The sequence below is a fragment of the Lissotriton helveticus genome, chromosome 1_1 (assembly GCF_964261635.1).
Source record: "Lissotriton helveticus chromosome 1_1, aLisHel1.1, whole genome shotgun sequence".
Lineage (NCBI taxonomy): Eukaryota > Metazoa > Chordata > Amphibia > Caudata > Salamandridae > Lissotriton > Lissotriton helveticus.
In genome coordinates this window covers 678,617,393-678,641,514 of record NC_136057.1, presented here as the reverse complement: position 1 = coordinate 678,641,514, position 24,122 = coordinate 678,617,393, and the positions used below count along the sequence as shown (strand labels likewise).

Below are 24,122 nucleotides of genomic sequence, written 5' to 3'. Positions count from 1 at the left end.
CGCAGAAATCGGAAAGAAGAGGACGATCAGAACACAGGGAAGAGCACGTCAAGTCCAAAGACAAGGAACCTGCTCATCTAAATAAGAAATTACAATTTCCAAAAAAGAAGGTAGCCAGTATTAAAGTAATCAACAATGCCGAGAATACTGAGGACACAACTGAAAAACGGAGAATGGGCTCAGACAATGCTAGACAGCGCAGCAGAAGTGAGCATAGCTCGCAAAGTCCTTATGAATCATCTGGAGACAGTGGACACGAATGAATCCCTTCAAGTGGAAACTGCAGACACCAGAGTTAGCAAACCTCACAAAATATATGAAATAACTTTACGTATAGAAGGGGGTAAGACTAGAAAAATAAGGGGCCTATTTTGGGATAATCTCTCCAAGGGCTATGACATCCTTCTAGCTGAAAAAGACTGGCCACCAGAGTTTGTCAGGGAGTGCCCACATGGCGAAGAAATAATTATGCCTGCCTTCTCAAATAGTATTCCAATTCATAAAAAATACACACTTGCTAGAAAATGGGCAGTAGCTCAAGCTCCTGCTTTATATAAAAATCATGTAGGATGGGATGAGGACTCTCCTCCTCACAAAATCCAGTTAAAATCACAACCTACTGCACAGAGACAGTATCCAATCAAGCAAGAAGCTAAAAAACAGGTAAAAGAAATCCTAGATCAACTAGAATACCAGGGGGTGATTGAAACTTGCACCTCACAAATGAACAACCCTTTGTTTCCGGTCTCCAAACCAGACAATTCATATCGTCTAGTTTTGGATTACAGACACCTTAACTCATGTTGCAAAACTTTTGCAGTGCAAAACTCGCATAGTGCTGCACTAATGAATAACATAGTGCGCAAAAAATATAAAACAACATTAGACATCTCTAATGGATTCTTTTGTCAAAATATAGCACCAGAGAGCAGATACTTGTCCGCGTTCTCAATAAATGGCGCTCAAAAACAATTCTGTTGGTTACCCCAGGGGTACAAGAACAGCCCAGGATTACTCTCAGCGAGAGTAACAGAGTTACTACAAACCTATGATGACGAAGCATTATCTTATGTCGACGACATATACCTAACAGATGATGACTTGGATACTCACTTGAAGAGAGTGAACACCATAATACTTGGGTTCACAGCAGAGGGTTACAAATTCAACTTTAAAAAATCTAGAATTGCCCATCTAACAGTCCTGTTCTTAGGATATGAATTATCAAGTGAAGGCAAAAGCCTGGCTGACAATTTCCTAGAGAAATGTGCCGTACTCCAAGCACCAAGAACACTAAAAAACCTACAGTCAATTCTAGGCTTCCTAAATTTCGGAAGAACATACATTGCAAATTACGCAGAAAGGGTCAAACCCCTTTATGATCTAATAAAACCAGATTTTAAAAGAACCAATTGGACTCAAATACACACAGAAATTCTGAGATCCTTACAAACAGACATGTTAATTAAAACAAAATTAGAAACACGTGATAACACACGCAATCTTGTGATTCGAGTCATCCCAGGAAGATGCGGATTCACATACCTGACCTCTAATGAGGGAGAAAAGGTACCAATTGCATTCAAAACACACTTGTACACAGAAGCTGAAAAGAAGTTCAGCATTAAAGAAAACATTGTTCATGCAGTTCAAACGGCAATAGCTAGAGAAAAAGATAAAGCTGACGGTAGACGTATCACAGTCAGAACAGCAGAATCAGCCTTTGAGGCATTAACAACACCGGGTAATTTACCAACAACCGCATTGAATCCGGAATGGATACAATGGGTGAATTCCATTACAATGGACAAAGTAAAATACTACTTTGATCCAGAACTAAAGGAATTAAAAAATCTAGAATATGAAAGAACATTCCCTCTGCCAATCGACATTCTGCCATTACGACAGTACGCTTGTGTAATCTATACAGACGGACATGCTCAACCCTCCGTTTGGGGAGAACAAGCATACAACCCCACATGTGAGATTACAAAAGAAGTGTGGCGCGGAGGTAAACTAAGACCTCTATTAACAAAAACACACTCAGTAGAAACTAATTCAGAACAACAGACTGAAATAATAGCATTGAAAATGGCGCTAGATAATGCAGATCGCGAATTCCCGACACTTATAGTGTCCGATTCATATTACTGCGTCAAATCATATAACAACGATTTGCAGACATGGATTCAAAACGGTTACAAAGATGACACAGGTGCAACAATAAAGCAAAAACTGCTTTGGGAACAAATAGTTCTGTTACAGAAAGAACTACCAAAGACTCACGTGACACACTCACTGAGTCATCAGCGTGATGGCGTTCGCGTTGCAGGGAATTCATTGGCTGAGACAGCCACAACGGTAGCAACTAAATCGGCTTCCGTAGCTAGAAAAAAGCGTACAGTGAAATACATTGCTGGTGAAACAGTGCTGGCGGTGAAAACGTCATCAAAAGGCGACTGCTCAGCGCTACCGATCAACTATCCACTCAATTATACATACATAATCGATGCAAACTCCGTCCCTTTTGCTCGAATCCCTGGAGTGGGGGATAGAGTAATTCCAAACATGGACAGGAGAACTTTGTTAATTGTAGACGCACATATAGGAGAGGGTCTTAGTCATCTCAAACTAAAAGATTCTCTGGAAGAACTACAATCAGTGTACTGGTGGCCAGGCATGAGCCTGCAGCATCACATTTTTGTAAAAAAATGCCCGGACTGCAACAGAGATCGCAGCGGCGAGAGAAACGGTATAATACCATGGCGTTTCACTCAAGAAGGGCTAAACAATAATCAATAAGACCAGTGTAAATAATGCGTCCAATTAACAAACAAAGACTAGTTTCCACTTATAATGTAGACCCCAGCACTCGGCTGACGTCGGGACTGTTATACAAAGATTTGCGAGTCTAAATGGCATATACGCTAGGAGCATGCTACGTTTGACCAATGTTTTCACTTTAGCCATCAAGCCTGTGGGGAAGCATGGCCAAATGAGCATAGCGAAGCGGGATTCTTCTCACTTCCTTCCTGAGGGATACGGGATGGTGTAAAGAAAAAACCAAGGCATAAAGCAATCTATAACAGAAAGGATATTAGGTTCGGGAGCTGGGTGGGTCAAACATCTAATAAGTGTCCAACGTAGTCTAAACAACCTGCCAAGAAATTCTCTGAAGGGATTCAGTCCGTACGAATTGTTGTTTGGGACTAGGATGATGGTCTTAGATCTTGACAGTCAGACTTCAGTGGTGAAAGAAAAAATCTTTGATATCAAAGATCGTTTGGCTATTTTGCAGGACTTAAACGAAACAAGAAAAGACCTGAGCAACATAAAATTGAAACAGCAGCCAACAACCACTGAAGAAACACCACCTGTCCCAGCAAGACCTGTCTGGATTCCAAAAGTCGGGGATCTAGTCAGAGAAAAGATCGCGGTAAAGAAGGAATTTGGGCCTTCTTACAGAAAAGCAGTTCCTGTCTTGTCTATCAACGGGACAAGATCGGTAGTACTACCGCCGCTTGCTGGTAAAAAGGAGAACCGAGTTGTATCCATCGACCTGGTAAAACCACAATCATGTGGCCGATAACAAACAGTAGGCCAAGAGGACTCCCGATAAGTAGTAGAACACCAAGGTTTGCTACAAATACAGAGGTCCTAACTAAGAGGCTAATCACATTCAAAACGCCTAAAGAACAACAACAAGGACTATGCAACAATGCATTGGAACTCAGACCTCTCAAAACCCAAATAAAAACATTTAGTAGAGACACACCAACCTACAATGAAGTAACAAATGAATATGCTGAAGCCGCAAGAAACAGTAATCCTGAAGCAATTGGAACAATTGACAGAACAGCATCCGGCTACTTCATAAACTTCGATGATTCCTCTGAAGACCTCAGTGAATCAAAGACACAGGCATCAACAAAAACCTTTAAAGATAAAGCTAAGGAACTTTTGAAACAACTGAAAGAAACCTATCTGATTTCTCCATGGATTGAATTTTGGGTGGCCTTTGGTGTATTTATTCTCATACTTTGGCTCATCATGGTACTATGCTTGGGACGCTTCATTGAGGGAAAATATGCTAAAATGGACACAGCAAGCCAGAAAATCAACTTGATCCTCAAGCCACACACGTCTTCACATGTCAAGAAAAGAGAACTTTCTTCAGTCAACTTCACAGCCAATCCTATACCGGGTGGGGTAGCATGGGACAATACTGACTATGAAATTTATGGTCCGGTTGAAATCCTGAAATATCCACACCAAATCAAGATCTCGTTGAGTGACTTTGTAAAACCAAGCTCATTTGCTGATGATTGGGACTTTGAAAGTATTAATGATATGATGTCTGACCTAGTGATGTCTGTTAAATTTACCAAACATGATTATTTGCAGGGTTCATCTAATTATGATAGTATGTACTGTTACAACCACTATGGTAACCATTTTTTACATAAATCGGCACAACCTAGAAATGTTTTAAATTATAATCAATGGGAACATTGTGCAACCCCTCCAAAAGGATCCTCAAAAACCTTTTATGACAAATATTCATATTTTTCAGGGTTCAACACAAGTAATGCTGAAACATTTTATTTCAAATTGTCAAATAAGACAGGAACAAAAACCATGCTTACAAACACGAAATTGATATATTCGGACTCGTTTTTTGAACAAATGAATACATTTGGTTTTGATTATTGGGACAAAAATGTTGAAGTAAAAAGTGTTTGGGGTACAAAAGAATGGCAAGTACAAGGTATAGAATCATTGTTTAGAGCCTGCATGATCCCAGAACAAATTATATTTTTGAATGACACTGTTCAACAAACTACCTGTCTTGGCCTAGCCAAAATCAAAGACTTAAACAAACCGTCTATTCCAAAGCCAACAATGAACAGCAATAGCTCTACAGATGAAGAGATAGACGTAAACTATGTATTAAACCAAAACAGAACACATCCTGATTGGAAACAATGGTTAATCTGGCCCACAGATACTAATAACTGTCAAGACAGATTCCTGAACAAAACACAGGGGTTCACATTGACCAGGCCAGACCCTAGATATTCCCAAAGACAACACCCAGGGATCATTACCACCTACAGTGTGGGAAAACTCTGCCTTCAATGGCTACAAACTTCCACACTGGCAGAAATTAAGCAACACCTAACTTTACTTACTGATGGTGCTGACTTGCGTGATTTCATTATGGGACCGCGCAAACAGCGTCAAAAACGCTTCATAGCAGCCTCTATATATGCAGCTTACAACGAGGCCTGGAAGATAACTCAAATTGAGACAGCAGAAAGTATACGGGAAATTGACCGTATTAATTTGGAAAAATCACTTTCTGTAGTGGACAATGGGTTCATGACTCTGTCCTCCAGAATCTTTTCATTGGACAGCATTGTGTCTTCAGCAATCGACATAATATCGCAAGACTTACTGTTGTTACAACACGGTCAGTCTCAATTGCGTTCTATTGTACAGCTTGGCTGGACGTTACAAAATCTGCGTTCAGGCTATGTGCCTTGGCGTTTAATCAACACAACGTCACTATTCAATATCTTTAACCTTACTGATAATATTCCAATATCTACTTTCAGGTTTCAATACTGCCAAAAATATATACAGGCTGGCATGTACGAAAAATTGGGAAAAGGGTACATTAAGTCAATATGGAACTTGCCCTATTCACATGCATGTGTCAGTAATAAAGGACAGAAAGTGTTTCTTAGTGGCAATAATTGTGCAATGTCACTAAGCGGTACACTTCTGTGTAATGGAATTAGTTTGCATGGAGCCTGTGAAGGGAACTCAAATAACCTTTCATGTCACCAGCTAGGCACACCTGCAACACAGATAGAACCATTCTTCAAAAGACTCTATAACGGGAGTTACATTCTAATTGTGGATCGCAGATGTTGTAGTTTACTGCCCGGGGTTCCTTATCTCATAAGTACGACTGCGAAGGTCATGTGCTGTGGACGCTTATTGTTCCCCAGCTCCTTTCCAGACAGGGAGGCAAGGACATGGCCCAACTTGAAAATTACTTCTATTCGAATTGATACTTTAAGCAGAATGAAAACAGTGCTTCTTCAGACGCCGACCAGGCTCACGTCATCAAAAGAAACGTATGATCTCCTAGTCGCAAGGACGACTGCAGAGATTCACTCATTGTTATCAACTAATTCCCCCCATACATTTCGCAGAAATCCTGAATGAAATCTTAAATATTTCTGATACCAGTGGGGTCTCAAATGTATTTAAGACATTGTTTTCAGGGGCATTAACACCATTCAAAGCCATACTGGGTATTTTTCCCGACTTTGTCCATTCGATTTTTGGCGGACTTCCCCTCATTTTGGGACTAATTGCAGGAATCCTATTCTTGGTCCTTATATTTCGTTATGGCAAACCATGTCACAGACAAAACACCTGCGACAAGGGAAGAAACAATCCGAGCCATTGGATACCGGGACCGGATATCAGAAATCCTGGGACTATCCCGGCTTAGAGACCTAAACATGACTTGGTTTCTTTCATTTCGACCAATGTGGCATCGATGTGTTTTACCTGTATTAAGGTGCATGCTGTGCGGAGAAGAATGCGTGTTGGACACCTGTCTGACGCTACAATCGGATGCGCCAATGGATGCAGAAACTTTGTTGGGTCCGGTCACGGCTCATGCATTGTGCTGCCCTCAACGGCTGCCAATCCTGATGACGGCATTCGTGGAAACTTCACCACTACGATTGAGGGGTAGTGAAGTTCAAGATGAAAGCAGCATCGATCAGGTACGACCTTCTGTCAGCAATACTAATCAAAACGTCAATGGAGACAATCATGCACATGAATGCATGGTTACATCTTTTTCCGAGTTAGTGGAACTTTCACAGGAAGCTGTTGACAGCTTTTTCGACAGTCTAAATGATATGATGTTCTCTCCAGAGCAGAAATAACGACTTTTGAGCAAGCTAGCACACGGCGTTCCCAACACCCTGAATTTGGCCTTCAACTTTAATAATAAAGTAGCATGAACAATTTTCCCTCCAGTTCACGGACAACAATTTTTCAGCAGCCCCAAAATATTTTTTACAATTTTTCGGGACACTTATCTTCTGCTTAAAGTAGAAACTATTCTTAGAGTACTAAATTTCTATTTTTAGTAAATTCATAGACATTAGCTGCTCGCTGGTATGTTCATAAATATTTTGATCTGTGATGAAATGGTCTCGAACTTTTTCTTCTGTATTAAGAGCCATTTCATGTGTAATTCTCATATTCGATTAATAATAATGTATACATATGCGTGATTAATTTAGCATTGTTCTACAGCTTGAGTGCATATAGTACATGTGACTATTTTTTTCCCGTATATTACATAATTTCGAAATGCATTATATGTATTTTGGGGTGGTAAGGTATACACGATACTCTACAGTATGTTTTACTATGCCTAGATTCGTAAATATGGCCATAGTTAGCGTGGAGTGGGTGTGATGTATTCCTATAGGTTCTGTATCGATCCCCCTATTCCTGACCCTGTTCTGGTTAACAAATTAACTAGCAGCCATCCCATGATGCAGAAACCGTTATCTGATTAAGCCACACCACGGCACAGGAACGCGTTATCTGATTAGGTCATAACGCTTGCCATCTAATTAGGCAAGCAATATTCCTCCAGCCCCTGATAAGGCATACGGAGTTCTCAAAACAAATCAAACCTATGACAACCTGGGAAAATCCCTGCGGCCATTGTTTTGATTTCACCGAGAACTTCAGTAAAAGAATGTGCTAACGACCAGTTCGTATGACATCCTTATTGACGTATCTATGTCCATCCTTACGTCAATCTCGGCACCTTACAGGTATAAATATTACCGATATTGCCTTAAGCAAACACACGCGGTGGTGACGAGATCGGAGCAGCGAGACTTGCCGAAGGAGCCCAGCACACAGCGGACCCCGCTGGCGCTGCCCCGCCTTCCTGACGTGCTGAGAACGAGACGCTGCTTTCTCCTGCCGAGAAATCCAGCTCCAGCGCTTCCAAGCAGACCTTGCAGGCAGCCTGGAATATCGAGACCAAAGACGAGAGATACCATCCCTCAACCATCCTAGATCTCAGGTACAGAACTGAATAACCCCTTGCAGAGAATTCTTGAGACAGTCACTTGGCAAAACAAACTTAACTTAAACTGCTACTTTCTATTCCCGCCCACGTATTAGGCTTAGGTCAGGTACACTGGGGTAGGCGTAGTTAGAAGCACCAGTTGAGTACGATTAGTCAAATGTATATAGGTATGTATCTATTTTATCCATTTTAACTAGCATATGGCTTAGAAACCATATCAATGCTTTTACAGTATTATTTCATAAATCTGCTTTTATTGTATGCACTTTACTTAACCATAAGTATTGCGATAATATCGATCCATTTCTCTTGTACGAGAAAAGAGACTGATCAATAAATAACATCTTTTATTGAACACGCCCGTCTCTTCCTTTTCTCTACAATCTGGTGAAACTAAGAATGCACGTACTGACTGAGTAAAATAAGTTGTCTTTTGTTTTCACACGACTCTAGAGATACACTCTTGATTAGGGGAGAGCAAAGTTGTCATGTTCTATGGTTGTCAGAAACTAAATCCCTTCTTGTCTATCCAGGGAGGTTCAACTCCTCCTTGCCTATTCGAGAAAGTTTCTAGTGAACTCTGAGCTAGCTGGCAAACCCAAAACTTTAAGTCTAATAGCGACAATAGAAGACCTAGTTAACGTCTGGTCTAGGCCTATACTATTGAAGGTATTATTCCAATGCGCAGAGCCTATTGGGATAATAGGAACTACACTACAAGTGGTTGTCTGGCCTACGCCCAGTCTTTTCTTGTGTTGTGTTGATAGATGAAAATTAGAGAAGTCAGGCAGATTCTTGTATGTGCATCTTTTGACGTGAATATTTAGGCTGAAAGGTCAAATAAACAATTACTCTTCTCTTCTATAATCACACTATCATTCCTAGATAACTATTTAACCCTTTAACTTACTTGTCCTTTTTTATAAAATTCGTCTTGCACTTCAAGTCTTAGTTTAATATCTGTGAGAGAATGAATCAAAATAAACATAGCACAAAATCTACAAAACGACATGTGCTTCTTGCATGTCTGAAATAACATGTAAGAAATACAGTGTTCAAAAAGCACAAGAAAAAATATTTATGTCCTTTGAATAGTTTTAAAAATCTGTAGATCAATAAAGTGTTCCAAAATCTGAGTCCTTCGTTACTCAGAAGTTCCAAAAATTATGTTTTTTTCTAATCTTTCTTGCGAGGGGCGCCTTTAATTTAAAAGTACTTAACTCCTTTTCTTGTTTCCTTTCTTCAGACCCTGTTGAGGAAGAAGATGCATCCGATCTTCTAGAAACGAAGCCGTTCTAAAATTCCAAGGAATCAGGTAAGTCGAGATGTTCTCCGCCGAGGTCCTCTTCAAGAAACAAATGAAAGGCAAAGTGCCTTCCAGAACACTGGGTGTGGTTTTTATAGACAACCACACCCCAGTGCTTTCATGTACGTCACGTTGAACAGGCGGCGTGCATAACGTCAAAGCCTGTGACCTGCACAGACTCCAGTAAACCACTACGAGTCTTTCTCCTGCCTATTGAAATCTAAAAGTGGCAAAAGTGAGGCACGTAGACGAAAGGAAATGCGTCTTTGTTGATAATAGTTTTGGCAGCATAACATGCGCTGACAAAGTAAACACGTCTCTGTTTGCTAATCCTTAGGCACCCTGACAAAGGTTAAACACTTCTGAACAAATATGAACTTATTGCAATGAATGTTCTTCAATACAATACAATACGCATCATCAGTTTTATTGTAAAACCCAATCATTGGTAAAAGCGAACACATCTCAAACCAGGAATTCAGACATGATATGCACCCAACACACATACTGATTTAAGGAGTGCTGGTGCACGGGAAAGGGGTGGGTCCTTTAGTAACCAAAATATGCTGGTTTATAAGCCAAATGAGCTATATAACCAGCAGTTCTCTAACCTAGTCATAGTCGTACTTCATGACACCAATATTATGCAACTTATATCCTCCCCTACGCATAAAGCAGGCCATACCCTTGATCTAGTCTGTTCTAACATTGCATCCATAGTTATGAAGACTCCCAGCCCAATGGTTTGATTGGGTCACTATTTAATTCCTTTTTTTGTTAATCTGGCCACACCCGGCCAGTTTAAGGGCAAGCATTCATTTATAAAAAGAAATTGGAATAATTTGACCGCAGCATCCCTAAGTCCGATTCTACAGGAAAACTATACAGCTCTATCTACAGACCCCAATGCAGAGGCCCTCACTTGAAATCAATTGATCTCCGTGGCTGTGGAAACCAATGCTCCGGCCAAAGTTGTGGAATCTCTTAGACTTTCCCTCTCTGCACCTGGAACGCCAGTGGAGAGTGAGCTACTGGGAATTGGCAAAAGTAATCTATGAAAATGCATTGGAAGAATTACATAAGTTGCTAAAAAGTGCCAGGAGGAACTACATAGTTACTAGTATCTAATAAAGAGGTTTTTAAGGTGGATCAGACCTTTTTTAAGCTCAAAGCACTAGAGACCGAAGTGAAACCTCTGTTTGAAAAGATTGCAAGTTTCTTCGATAACAACATTTCAAAGGTTTATGATTCCTTCTCGACACCAGTGGCAACGGAGAAATCAGATAGGCCGCTGGGAGTTGCGGCGGAACCCTCGTTCACAAATTTCGTACCAATCTCGCAGCAAGAAGCATTGGCAGAAATTCAAAAATGCAGATCAGGTGCTCCAGATGATCCATGCCCTCCTAAACTTTGGAAAGTGTTGTCTCATTCTCTTATTTGTGCGCTATCTCATATCTGGAACACTTCCCTTGAATCTGGCGTTTTCCCAGAAAAGTGGAAACACACTACCCTTCTCCCTCTGAGGAAAAAATCAAATGGAGACCAAGGAGATCTCAGCAATCTCAGGCCAATTTCATTGCTGCCGGGCCGGTAAAAATGTTAGAGAAGCTGGTCCAGCGCCAATTGACTAATTTTATTGAGAGCCATGGCTCTTTGCATGACACACAATCTGGATTCCGGGCGGGTTTTAGCACGGAGACCACTCTACTCGAGGGGACTGAGTCAGTGTGAGGGTTGCTTGATTCATGGGCATCAGCATTGCTGGTGCTCCTGGATCTGTCTGCGGCATTCGACACAGTTGATCATGCCTTGTTGGTTCAGAGACTATGAGACATGGGCTTCGGGGGGGAAGGTGCTGGCCTGGCTGGAATCATATCTGAGCGGTCACACTCCAAGAATCGCCCTACAACCATTTGAATCAAAACGTAAACACCTCTGGTGTGGTGTTCCTCAGGGCTCAGCGCTGAGCCCTCTGCTTTTTAATCTGTACCTAGCTCCACTTTTCTCTTTGATTGCCAACTGGGATGTGAAGGCGATCTCTTACGCTGACGATACCCAGTTGGTTTCCTTGTTTCAAGAACAGACGGTAGATGCCTTCCAAGAATTTTAAAGATTGTCTGAGAGACATAGCATTATGGATGAAGAAAAACAAGCTAAAACTCAATGCGGGAAAAACAGAGGTGCTGTTCTTCAGAAAGGGCCCGGCGCCAGCACCAGATCGGTGGGGCCGTCAGAAATGGGCCCTCCTCCTACCCCGCTACTAATATTAAAAATTTAGGCGTGAAGTGGGAGGCTGATCTTTCCTTTTCAGCTCAAATTCAGCAGGTTTCTGCTACTTGCTTCAGCAAATTGAGAAACCTCCGCATTTTTTTTAAATTTCCTGCCAGAAGACTGCCGCAAATCCGTAGTCCATGCCACAGTGACACCTAGGCTGGACTACGCAAATCGTTTATATCTTGGCCTTCCTAAATATTTGATTAGACACCTTCAGATGGTACAGAATGCGGCTGCGAGACTGATCAGACGCATACCTTTTCGGCATCATGTCTCTCCGCATTTACACGAGCTTCATTGGCTCCCGGTAGCCAAAAGAATCGAATTCAAGGCCATGACACTGGCCTACCGGGCCCTAAAGGGAAAATGCCCCGATATCTTAAACAGAGACTATGCTGCTTTAAGCAAAATGGATCTCTGAGGTCAAATTCACAAAATTAGCTTTTTTGCGAAAGCCCATCTGGGTGGTAGAGCGTTCTCAGTGAGGACGGCCAAAATGTGGAACGCCCTGCCTGGGCACCTCTGCCAAGCTGCTTCAGAGACCTACTTCAGAAAAGCGCTGAAGACATGGCTCTTTAAGCCTGACTAGGCTTGGGATCCGTGCTTGGACCTCCATGCGCATAATACCTGCTGTTAGAGCACCGGGACACCTCTGTTTGAGGTAGCTGTTTGCGCTATAAAAACAGGAAACATCCTTTACATCGCAGTGATTACACCGCGATGCATTTAAAACGCTGGCATTACAACGCAAGCGTTATATTGAATTCCACTGGAGGGCGCTATAACCTAAGGAATAGTATGATTTACTATTCCAACACATTCCCTACTGTACGAAGACTGGTGTTGGAATAGTAAATCTTACTTCTCCTAAGTCCAGCGCCCTCCAGCACAGGTTGTTGTAACGACTTGCGTTGTAAAAACTGCGATGTTACATAACGCGATCATTTTGATTGTGTTGTAACATCACATATTCATATAAGTTCCAGTATTAATATTATTATTATAGATGTAGAAAGTACTGGCGGTGGAAATACAGAACAAAAGGAAAATTTTACTCAAAAAGTCGTTTTTGATTTGCTAGACCTGTTATTTCAAAAGGAAGAGTGAACAGTTTTATGCTTGCAGTGAGACATAGACTTAGTAGTAAATCACCAATAAACACCTAAACCCTCAGGAGAACAGAGGTTGTGAAATATATTAGTGGCTACAATCCTGTCATTTTGAAAATGTGGAATGCCAATATGCATATTCAAATTGTGGCAAACACCTCTATAGCTGTTTCTCGTTATATTACTTAATACATAACAAAATCTGAGAAGACAGAGATGAAAGATGTGTGGGAAGAAATATCTTCTGAAAAGTCTCTAACAAAAAAATTGTACAGCTTCAGTTTGAAGATGCTTTCACACAGGGAAATTAGATACTATGAATGTTGCGATCATTTGAGTTCTGCTAGTTTAGTTGAAAGTAATTATTTGGGTGAGTCTATGCCTACCATTATTTCAAAACAGAGTTTTGAAATTTTTTCCAGAAATGTAATACCTTGCCGAATTTGAGCCAGATAGTACAAGCGTGGTAAAAACAAACATGTTGGACACTAAGGAAGAGATTTTCAAAAAAGTAGTGCAACGTAGCGCAGCCAACCGCGAGGCTGTGCCGCGTTGCGCCACAGGGAGGGAGCAGGAGAGCACCATATCTTCAGAGATATGGCTCTCTCCTCCCCTTTCCCTTGTGCCGGTTCTGATTTCAGCTGCTGTGCGCCATGCACACACCTTAGCGCTAGGGTGTGCGCATGAGTGTAGCATAGGTTTTGTACAGGAATGGTACCCTTCCTGTACAAAATACTATACAAGGCACAATACAAAGCATTTCCCACTTTGCATCCATGCTGCATGGTACAGCAAGCATGGAAAGTCAGAAAAGCACATAGAAATGAAAGCATTTCTTTGCTAATGCCTCCTTTCAAGGGGCATCCACTTTTTGGCCTTAACCATGTTTATAAATCTTTGTTAATATGGTTTTTCGTCAAAAGGCATGGGTGGTTGCATGGGAACGCCCAAGTACTACCCATTTCATGCCCCTCGGCACAAATTAACGCAAAGCAGTGCTTGGAGCTGCTTTGCGCTACTTACAGGGTACTCTCCAGCGCAAAACTGGAAAGAAAATAGCAAAACAAAAATTTGCCCTGGTTAGCGTAACTTTTGTGACGCTAAACCAGCGCAAAAGTTTTGAAAATCTGCCCCCACCTATCCAAAAAGGAGTGTACTCCATTACAACACATCTAGAAACAATATGACAGAAAATGTAGATGAAGGTACATTTGCTGTAGTTCGTTGCAGTGGGTGTTTGGTGCAACATATCAAAGCCAGTTTAATAAACCACACAACAGTGAGTTGCCAGACTGTTGAAAAAAGAAAATCTTTCTATTTGGCACTTTTGCAGCTGTTTAAAACTTGGCGTTGTGAAACTGAATTACTAGGAGAGTCTGACTGCTATGAAGACTCTTTCAATGTTGCAAAGGATGGCATTGAGTGTTCAGTGTTTGCAAACTACTTGAAAATGCTGAGTGATGAAATTCAACAGGAAGATACAATGACTGTTGAGGTTGCAAAGAAGAGTTCCCAAAGTAGCAAAAGTTAATCTACTTAAAGTCAGGACCCACTTGGATAGCCAATAATTGAAAATGAGGATGCTATTGCAATGAATGAGGAGGAGGTTGCAATGGAACAAGAAAGACAGGAAACAATTGACTTCGCAAATTTAGTTGCACAGCTAAACGATAAGCAAATGCAAACATATATGGAGGGAAAAGCTACAATCGAGCATGGATTGCTTCATGACAAGAAAGAGTGTCCATGCTCAACATTTAAACCTATATTGCTGTGTGTCAATGGTCAAGCTGGCAATGGTAAGAGTTTCTTAATACAAGTTCTTACTGATTTTCTACAAATTAATTTTCTACAAAATACCACAGAGCACAATTTATCATGTGTTGTTTGCAGCACCTACTGGATTAGCTGCACACAATATCAAAAGTATTACGTTGCATCAGCTTTTGGTGCTGCCTGTGGAACATGACAACAAACTGGGATACCAAAAGTTGTCAGGTGAAGCTTGTTATGAAGTATCAAGAGTGTTAATCAAGTTTAAACTTGTAATCATTGATGAGGTGATCATGGTTTAAAATGTAATGCTTGTCTGTGTGCATTTGAGAATGCAAAAGGTTTTTAGAACAGATTATGATGTGCTATTTAGAGGAAAACATTTGATTATTTTTGGAGATCAACTGCAACTTACTCCTATGAAGGGCTAGTCTGTCTTCAAAACACAGCTGCATGATGAAACTAAGACTTTTTTGGGAAGCAGTGGAAAAATTAATATTTAGTTAAACTTGTAATACAAAGAATTAATCAGGTATATACTACAAGCATATGATATTGAATATGGTAATATTTCAAAAGATATTAGAGTATGTGTTCTTTCAAAAGAGGGAAGGTGTCTTGTTAAAAAAAACTGTATCCAACAATGAATACAACAGCAGAATGGTTCACAAATTGCAGGATTGGAGAAATGCTTAACTCTATGCAAAAAGTGTAGGGTGATTTTGCGACGAAATTGAAATGTTGAACAAGGTTTGGTTAATGTTATATGGGTAAAGTTGTTGATTTTATTAATGTTCCTAACAGGAATGAGGTTGAATGCCTTGTGATTGAATTTGATCAGATTGACAACGCAAAGCAAATAGGACAATGTACTGCACGTTTTTTTGCTTCTGAAGTATTAATATGTTAGATAGAAACAGTTGCCAGTTTGTCTAGCATATGCCATTACCATTCGTGAATCACAAGGTTTAAGTTTTGGAAGTTACCAAATTCCTATCTTTTGTTTTTGGAACCAAAGTTCTGATGATAGTCACAGTATTAAAAGTGGAATAGTCTAGTTATTGTACATGCATTATCAGGATTTATGACATCATGCAGCCTTCCAAAGGTGATGCTTTAATAAGCTTTGCCTTTGCTGATGTGCCTTATATGTCTAGTAGTGCTACTGTAGCACTTCTAATGATGAAGTTCTAACTTTCAGCATATGTTTCTTTGGATTAGTACTGTAGGTATAGATAAAATGATTGTTTAAAAAATTGTGATGTGTGCAATGCACTGTGTTGCTTATTTGCTTTGAAATACAGGGTAGTGGTATTTTTTTTTACATGATTGTTTATATGATACGATTTTATATGATTGTTTTTTCCCCAAAGTTCAATGGCAAGTCTTGGCAAGTCTTCTTCTTCTTCTTCATCCTGCTCTTTCCTTTCTCTTCTATCTTCAGCAGAAAACATCCTGACTTTCAAACTCTCTTCTTTTGAAGGAAAGCAAACAAAATGATGGCATTGTGGTTTTCAGACCACTGCCTACTCTTAAAAAATTAAACAGAAACCTTTAATTTTTCTTTTTTAAATGCATCCCTTAAAGGAAAATGGGCTGCATTAAAAAAACTGCTTTATTTAAAAAGCAGTCACAGACATGGTGGTCTGCTGACCCCAGTAGGCCACCATCCCTGGGAGTGCTAGCAATTCCCAATGGGGTTGTAAATTGCATCTGTCTCATGAATAATAATGAGGCATGCAATTTGCAACCCGATTAGGAATTGCAAACAGTGTCTCAGACAGTGTTGTAAACTATATTTTGCGAGTCGCAAAACAACACAATATGCGACTCGCAAATTGTAAGGGCTGTACATCTGGCCCTTGGTGTATTGCATTTTTAGAAAGACTACATAAGTTACTTTACCTTGACTTGTTAATTGTTACTTTTAAAATGTATAATAAGAATAAATGTGTGAATAAAATGCATTTATAAACTTGTGAAAATGTATATTACTGAATTGAATACATCGGTGAAATTGTAGTACAATTTATATTGAAAAACCGGTGAAATACACTAAAAGATCTAAGGTACATTATAATTAGAAAATGGGATTAAAAAATGTAGAAATTCAGTGAATAAAACAAAGGTTACAATGTTGTTATAGTTAGGAAATAGGATTTTAAAAAACTTAGAAATTCACTGAGAAAAACATAGGTTACAGGGACTTTATAATTAGACTCAGATTTTACACACACAAAACCATAGAAATTCAGCAGTTATAGTGACCTGAGCTGAGAAAATTAATTTTCTGGACAGAATTTTCCATTCAGTTAATGTCCTGCTCAATGATAATCTCATTATGGGGGGACTTCAACCAACTTATGGACCCCTTCATAGACAGAACATCACAGTCTAAATATATTCCAAACATAATTTCATTAATTAATATAACTATAAGAAACAAATATTATCAAGGGGGTTGGTTCATGCTTGGAGAAATGTTATGTTACAGCATTGTATGTGACAGCATTTACGTTCTACTCCCCTTTAAACCAATCCAAATCCAAGATAGACTACATTTTTTTTTAACCCAGAATGTTTTACAATCTTACCCGAGCCTTTGAGATGGGTCTCTTGAAAAAAAATAAGGTGAGCTTTAAATATCTTGAGATGTGCCAAATGGACCTGAATTTAATCCAGCTGTTGATGCCATTGGCATTACAAGATACAATCCTCAAAAACCTAGAAATTATGGATACTTACTCCTAAGAAACTTAATCCACCTTCCTCCAAACCTCCTTGTGACCCAAAACAATAAAGCTCCCACTGTGATAACTCGATGGTGTATCATTGAAAAAAATGCTTCTGGACTTTTCTACCTGAATTGTTCTGACCTAAGGAGACCCTGCTCACTCCCACCAACCCTGTCTGAAGAGCCTCACCTGTCACTGGCTCTCTTTGGAGCAGGTCCCCACCCACCCATGAGGGCCCACCTCCCTTCTGTTACCCTTTCCCTAAGTGAATGCCTTCACATAGCACTCGGGTGACTTCAATTGCAGATGATCAGGGGCAACCCAGCCTGCTACACTGCCCTAAAAACATAGAAAAACAGCCGCATCTGGACTGACCAAAGTGGATAATCTAATACTGTATTACCTTTGAAATGCTGCTGACCATGTCACTTATTCTCATCCCCCACTCACGACCACATCACACCTTTGGATATATTGTAGAAAGTCCTTAGCCTTTTCCACTGAATGAAAAATTTGAGATTATCCCTTGAAGAGGATTTTAAGTTTCGATTGTTGGACGATCCCTGCTGGTGCCCTGTCTCTTGAAGTTGGTAATCATTAATTCGAACTCTTTGGTGCTGTGGATAAAATCATGTCTGGAAAAAAATTGAAAGGGTCGTTTTCTGGTGTTCATTTGCTTTGTTCCTTATTGCACTAGTCAAAATCCAATTTTTCACATGAAAGTCACCAATATAGTGCATGGATATTCAGAGTTGGGGGACTGGAACACAACGGAATGTGATGTTCCTGTGAGATTGCGAGGTCCATGTCCTAGGTTGCTGTGTCTGGAATCACATACTGATTGATTAGATCTGTGATTAATTTAGGAGCTGGCTGCCCATTTTCTCGACCCTCAGGGATCCCTACAAATCACAAACTGGAACAGTGAGACTTGCTTTCGACATATTCAAGTTTCAGCTGTAGCGCAACTAGTTCTGAGTGCAGCGTTAGAGTTGTAGAGTCTTGTTTATTCTTGAAATCTTTTAGGTCGGTGATCCCTTATGGTAGAATGCCGAAAACATTGGATACGTTGTCAACTTTTCAGGCATAGTAGCAGCGCTAAATGAAGGTGCACAGGGAGTGCTATCAAGGTCAGAGGTCTAGATCTGGAAGTGGGCTGGAGGGCTAGATTTAAAGAGGGTAACATTGAGATCTTTGCTGAATGCACCCTGAGGTTATTGACTGTGTCCATTACACTCCGGTGTCGCTGACTCATGAGGATTTACTTCTTGAAGCAGTTTAAGAGAATGCCCTGCCATTGCTCTTCTGAAATCTTGGTCCCCGGCATCAAGGTAGACACTGTGCACGAGCGTTGCTCAGCTTCCCTCGTGGCTTTGCCTGGCACATGAACTTTAAAAGACATGTCTCTGAAAGTAGGCACCGAAGAGGTTAAGGTACACTTATTTACAAAATTAGGGAGAATGTTAGGAATAGCTTGAGGCTGTTGTAATGAATTATGCCAAATTTTGCTGCATAATGATTGAAACAATTATAGCATTACCACACACTTAGTTGTGACTGTATTAATCTTTTTTTATTTTATCAAGATTTTCAATTATTTCAAAACACTTTTATTTCAGAATTTTTACAAGTATTTACGTGAAGGAGAGGGATTGTATAAAATCTGCATTTTTTTTAAAGGTGAGTGAATAAGGGTGTATTTTTAGACACCTGAAGAAAAAATAAATAAAAATTTAGATTGAAAAGTGTTGAAGCTACAATCGCACATCACATTCATCCTCTGTCAACAAATCAAGGCAAGCATCCTATTCATTCATTCGCATTCAAAAAGAGTTGTGTCATGTAGGAAAAATGAAAAATTGAAAAAAGAAAAGAAAGAAGCGTGAGTCACCTCACCAGGTTTTAAAGGACCTTTTCTTACTCAATGTGGCGAGGTGCTGTTTTTGTTATTCAATACATATATCTAACAATTATCTATCAGGCCATCACCATTTTTTACAATCTTGATAGTTTACAATGTTATTATTCCAAGATTAGCCTGAAAAACAGAAAGAGAGATGGTCGACGCGTTTCGAAGCCCCTAAGTCATGGGGATTCTCAACAAGACCTTGGGGGATCAGTCCTGCAAAAGAATGAAAACAACAGTTCTTACTAAACTATCCCATAAGAGCAACCTTCAACTTATCAACGGACCGATGTACTCAGCTGAATTACCTTGTCTTCAACACAATCCTGTGTTATTTCTAATTTCACTGCACTGTGACACATTTCACAAGTACCAGATGTAGTTCCATAATCAATCCACAACGCACTATCAATTGTGCGAGGTTGCCGTAGTCGTCTGTGAGACAAAGGCAGACTGCTATATAATCTTTTGTGATATATACAATGTCAGATAACCCAATATGAAAGAAAATGAATATCAGCATATTGCTGACTAATTCGCATAAAATTACCTTCCCAAAAGAGGGGGCCTTCTTGTGGTGGAAATGGTGCTCACTCGACCAATATATGTTTCTTAATTCCTGTATGAAATAGAAACAAATATGGTTGTTGTCGATATTAGGAGAAACTCGGGCATTTATTTCGCCATAATTATCTCCTAAGCGCTATAGAGCTCCGATCTTGTAATATTTCAGCGTGAGCTTTGTGTCGAGGTGTTTTCATAAAGCAAAGATGGTGATGACCTATCGCGCTGTTAAATCACGGTCTGCTTTGAATGCCGCTTTTATCTAATCTTCCGTCTAGTCACAAACATTTAAAGTTCGTGCGGCTAAACAGTGTCATGCCATAAGATCCTCGCGGCCCGTAGTAAGTTTTTTAGTATAAATACCTTGTTCGATGGAATCTCTCTCCTCTCAACCGGCACAGCGTGTGTTCATCCGCTGTTGCACTGTCGGTCTGTTCCTCTCTCGGCGCTGGTCTATGGCGTTCGTTTAGCGCCTAGCTTTCTGGGAGTTGTAGTTTCGTGTGTAGAAAATTAATTTACTTTTCGAAAAAACTTTAAGTTCTCGTTTATTTTAAGGACATTCCTCGAGGCGGGTACACTGATGATTTTGTATAACAGCATCGTTCAATCTCCAATCAGGAGGTGGATATTTTTGTCGAATAGGAGCCTAAAATTCCAGTGATGACAGACTTTGCAAGCCATATGTGTGATGGTATATTAAAACTGATGTATTCTGGTCCATGAAGTTTCAATTTCCATGTCCTTGTGTTTGTCATTTGAGTCATCCAGCGTGATGTGGAAAGGTACTTTTAAAGGTGGTATAATTCTGACATCTCGTTGAGTCCTGTGACAGCGGAATTGTATTTCAGAATTAGAGTGGCTTCTCGAGAAGACAGTTTTGCTTCTAGGTCACCCCCTCTTGGGTCGGGTTCTACCTTAGAGATTACAGTCCATTTCAAATCCTTTTCTGTGTGTGAGTGTTCCGTCCAGTGTTGTACGAGTGGTGCTGTGAGAACATTCTTTTTTATTCGCGCCTTATGCTGGTTTATTCGTTGTCTCACCTCTTGACTTGTTTTTCCTATATAGAGTCTGTTACAGGGGCATACAATGCCATAAATAACAAACTTGGTTTTGCAGTTTGTAAATTTTGAATGCCTCCATGAAATGCCATTATGTTGGAACAGGTCTCCCTCCATTGTCAGTGGACAACACACACATGTACCACATTGATGGTGGCCTGCGATAGGCGGCAAATTGATGTTTTCTCTCAGTGATGGGGGCTTTTTCATTGGCATCGCTGCTCTGACTATGTGGTTAGCCACACTCTTATCTTTCTTGAACGCGTACAAAGGCGTATCTTTCAGATGTTCGTCCAAATCATTACCAAGGTGCCAATTCTGACAGATCTGCTTTTTCAACCAATTCGACGTGGGACAGAACGTTGAAACACAAACTATTCTGTTTTGGTCTTTTCTTGTATTTTTTGTAAGGAGGGTGTCTCTTGGTGTCCACCATGCTCTTTTTAGCGCCCGCTTCAAAAGTTTGCTTGGATATCCACGAAGTAGTAGTCGCTGTTTTAGGGCATTCGCATGAAACATGTATTCGTCTTCGAATGTACAATTTCTCCGAATACGTAAAAATTGGCCCAGCGGTAGATTTTCTCGAAGACTTCTTGGGTGATAGCTTGAAAAATGTAAAGCTTTGTTGCGATCTGTCTCCTTTTTATACAAAGTGTGACCAAATTTCCATCTGTACAGTAAACTTCTACATCAAGGAATGGTAATCTATGTTTTGAATGTTGTATACAAAATGTAATGTGTTCCGTCCTATTATTTAGCCACTGGTGAAAAGACAAGAGTTGTTCTTCAGTCCCTGACCACGTGAAAAAAATATCGTCAATGTATCGGAGCCATCCTCTGATCCATTGGAAGTATGGATTGTTCTCATAGATAAACCTTTCTTCGAAATGGCTCATAAACAGTACTGCCAGTTCTGGAGCGAATGGACATCCCATCGCCACGCCACGGGTTTGGAAGAAGAAATCATCTTTAAATTTAAAGAAATTTCGTTTAAGAGCCAGTCTAGCCAAATCTATGATACATTCGGTTGCCACCTTCATAGGTCTTTCTCTTGTGTTTAAGACCAATCTTAGTACCTCCAGCCCCTCTTCTTGGGGGATCTGGGTATATAGAGATGCAATGTCCATGCTTACTAAGTAGTCTTTATTCTCTTCAAAATATAAGTCTGTCAATTTGTTAATAAAGTCAGTAGTGTCCTCTAAAAAGGACTTGACTTTAGTCATGCAAGGTTTTAGGAAAAAATCAATAAACTTTGAAACAGGTTCAAAAAGGGAGTCGCAGCCCGACACTATGGGTCTGCCAGGTGGTTGTTTCTCATCCTTATGAATTTTAGGAAATACGTAGAACAAGGGAATGCGTGGATGTTTGTTCTGCACATATTCTAGTTCCTTTTTGCCAAGGAAACCCTGTTCAAAACCCTGATTAATGATAGAGAATAGTTCTCTTTGCAGTTCTTGGGTGGGATCCTTGTCTAGCTTCTTATAACATCCTTGGTCCGATAATTGTTTGTTAATTTCGGCCGTGTATGATTCCACTCCCCAAACAACTATGGAACCGCCTTTATCAGCCTGTTTGATTATAACTTCTTTGTCATTGGCCAGAGTTTGTAGAGCGTTCCTTTGGTCTCTCGATAGATTAGGTTTAATGAAACCTGCTTTTCTCTTTTCTTCTGATGAAATTGCAGAGAGAATTGTTTTTTCAAAGGCTAGAACTTCTTTAGGCACCTTGCTTGCGGGGGGGCAAAATTTAGATTTCTTTCTAAGACCAGTAGTTTATGGGCTCTGTAGCGGAGGGTTGTCAGCAAAAAATGTAGTCAGCCTTATTTTCCTACAGAATTCAATAAATTCTGACTTGAGCCTGATAAAGTCTGTGTTCCAAGTGGGCACAAACGATAATCCTTTTTTTAAAAGGCTACTTTCTGTTATTGACAGGACTTGATCGGAAAGATTAAAAATTGGCGATTTTAGTTCTTGTAATTGCTGTAGTTCTGCCTCCGTGTTGACACTTCCCATGGTTGGACAAATCTGTTTTTTGCACGTGATTTTGGTTGGCCGCGGCCTAAAAAGGCTGCTGTTGTTGTTGTTGTTGTCCTCCTTGTTGGTAATTTTGTTGTTGAAAGTTGGGTTGAAAAGAGCCTCTTTTTGCAAAGCCTGGTCTGTAGTTTGTGTTATCTGTTTCGCTACCACTAGAAGACGATATATCCGAAAAAGTGATAAAGTTGTTTCGGGATCTTCCCTGATTTTCTGGGAGGAAGCGTCGGGCTTCTGGTCTAGTATAAAAGTCTTGTTGCAAGTAAGGATATGCTTTATCCAAAAAAAAGTTCCTCTTGTCTCTTTCAAAATTATTTTCTTTCTGGCTGATTGTGTAGTCTTTAAACTCAATGATATCTTTATCTACTTTGTCCAACAGAGCTTTTGAGTCTGTGATATGTTGATTGTTTTTTATTTCTGTCTCCAAAGCTTCGATTTCAGTAGTATTCACAGAGGATCCTATTTACAAAAATGGCTACAGTCAAATAGAAGCCAAATGTAGCAGAGACTTGATGGCATTAACAGTGGAAACAGCATTGCGTCTCTCTAAAGTCCAACTAGAAGAAATCGAAGCTTTGGAGACAGAAATAAAAAACAATCAACATATCACGGACTCAAAAGCTCTGTTGGACAAAGTAGATAAAGATATCATTGAGTTTAAAGACTACACAATCAGCCAGAAAGAAAATAATTTTGAAAGAGACAAGAGGAACTTTTCTTTGGATAAAGCATATCCTTACTTGCAACAAGACTTTTATACTAGACCAGAAGCCCGACGCTTCCTCCCAGAAAATCAGGGAAGATCCCGAAACAACTTTATCACTTTTTCGGATACATCGTCTTCTAGTGGTAGCGAAACAGATAACACAAACTACAGACCAGGCTTTGCAAAAAGAGGCTCTTTTCAACCCAACTTTCAACAACAAAATTACCAACAAGGAGGACAACAACAACAACAACAGCAGCCTTTTTTAGGCCGCGGCCAACCAAAATCACGTGCAAAAACCAGATTTGTCCAACCATGGGAAATGTCAACACGGAGGCAGAACTACAGCAATTACAAGAACTAAAATCGCCAATTTTTCATCTTTCCGATAAAGTCCTGTCAATAACAGAAAGTAGCCTTTTAGAAAAAGGATTATCGTTTGTGCCCACTCGGAACACAGACTTTATCAGGCTCAAGTCAGAATTTATTGATTTCTGTAGGAAAATAAGGCTGAC

At 40.1% G+C, this 24,122-nt stretch overlaps 1 protein-coding gene across 1 annotated transcript in view; it reads left to right on the top strand.

The window, feature by feature from the left end:
* Positions 1 to 24,122, top strand: part of HSPA14 (heat shock protein family A (Hsp70) member 14) — a 440,582-nt gene that overhangs the window by 11,181 nt on the left and 405,279 nt on the right. The window contains exon 2 of the mRNA XM_078674199.1: positions 9,393 to 9,461. The gene's annotated coding sequence lies outside the window, so the exon portion shown is untranslated. The remainder of the gene's footprint in view (positions 1 to 9,392; positions 9,462 to 24,122) is intronic.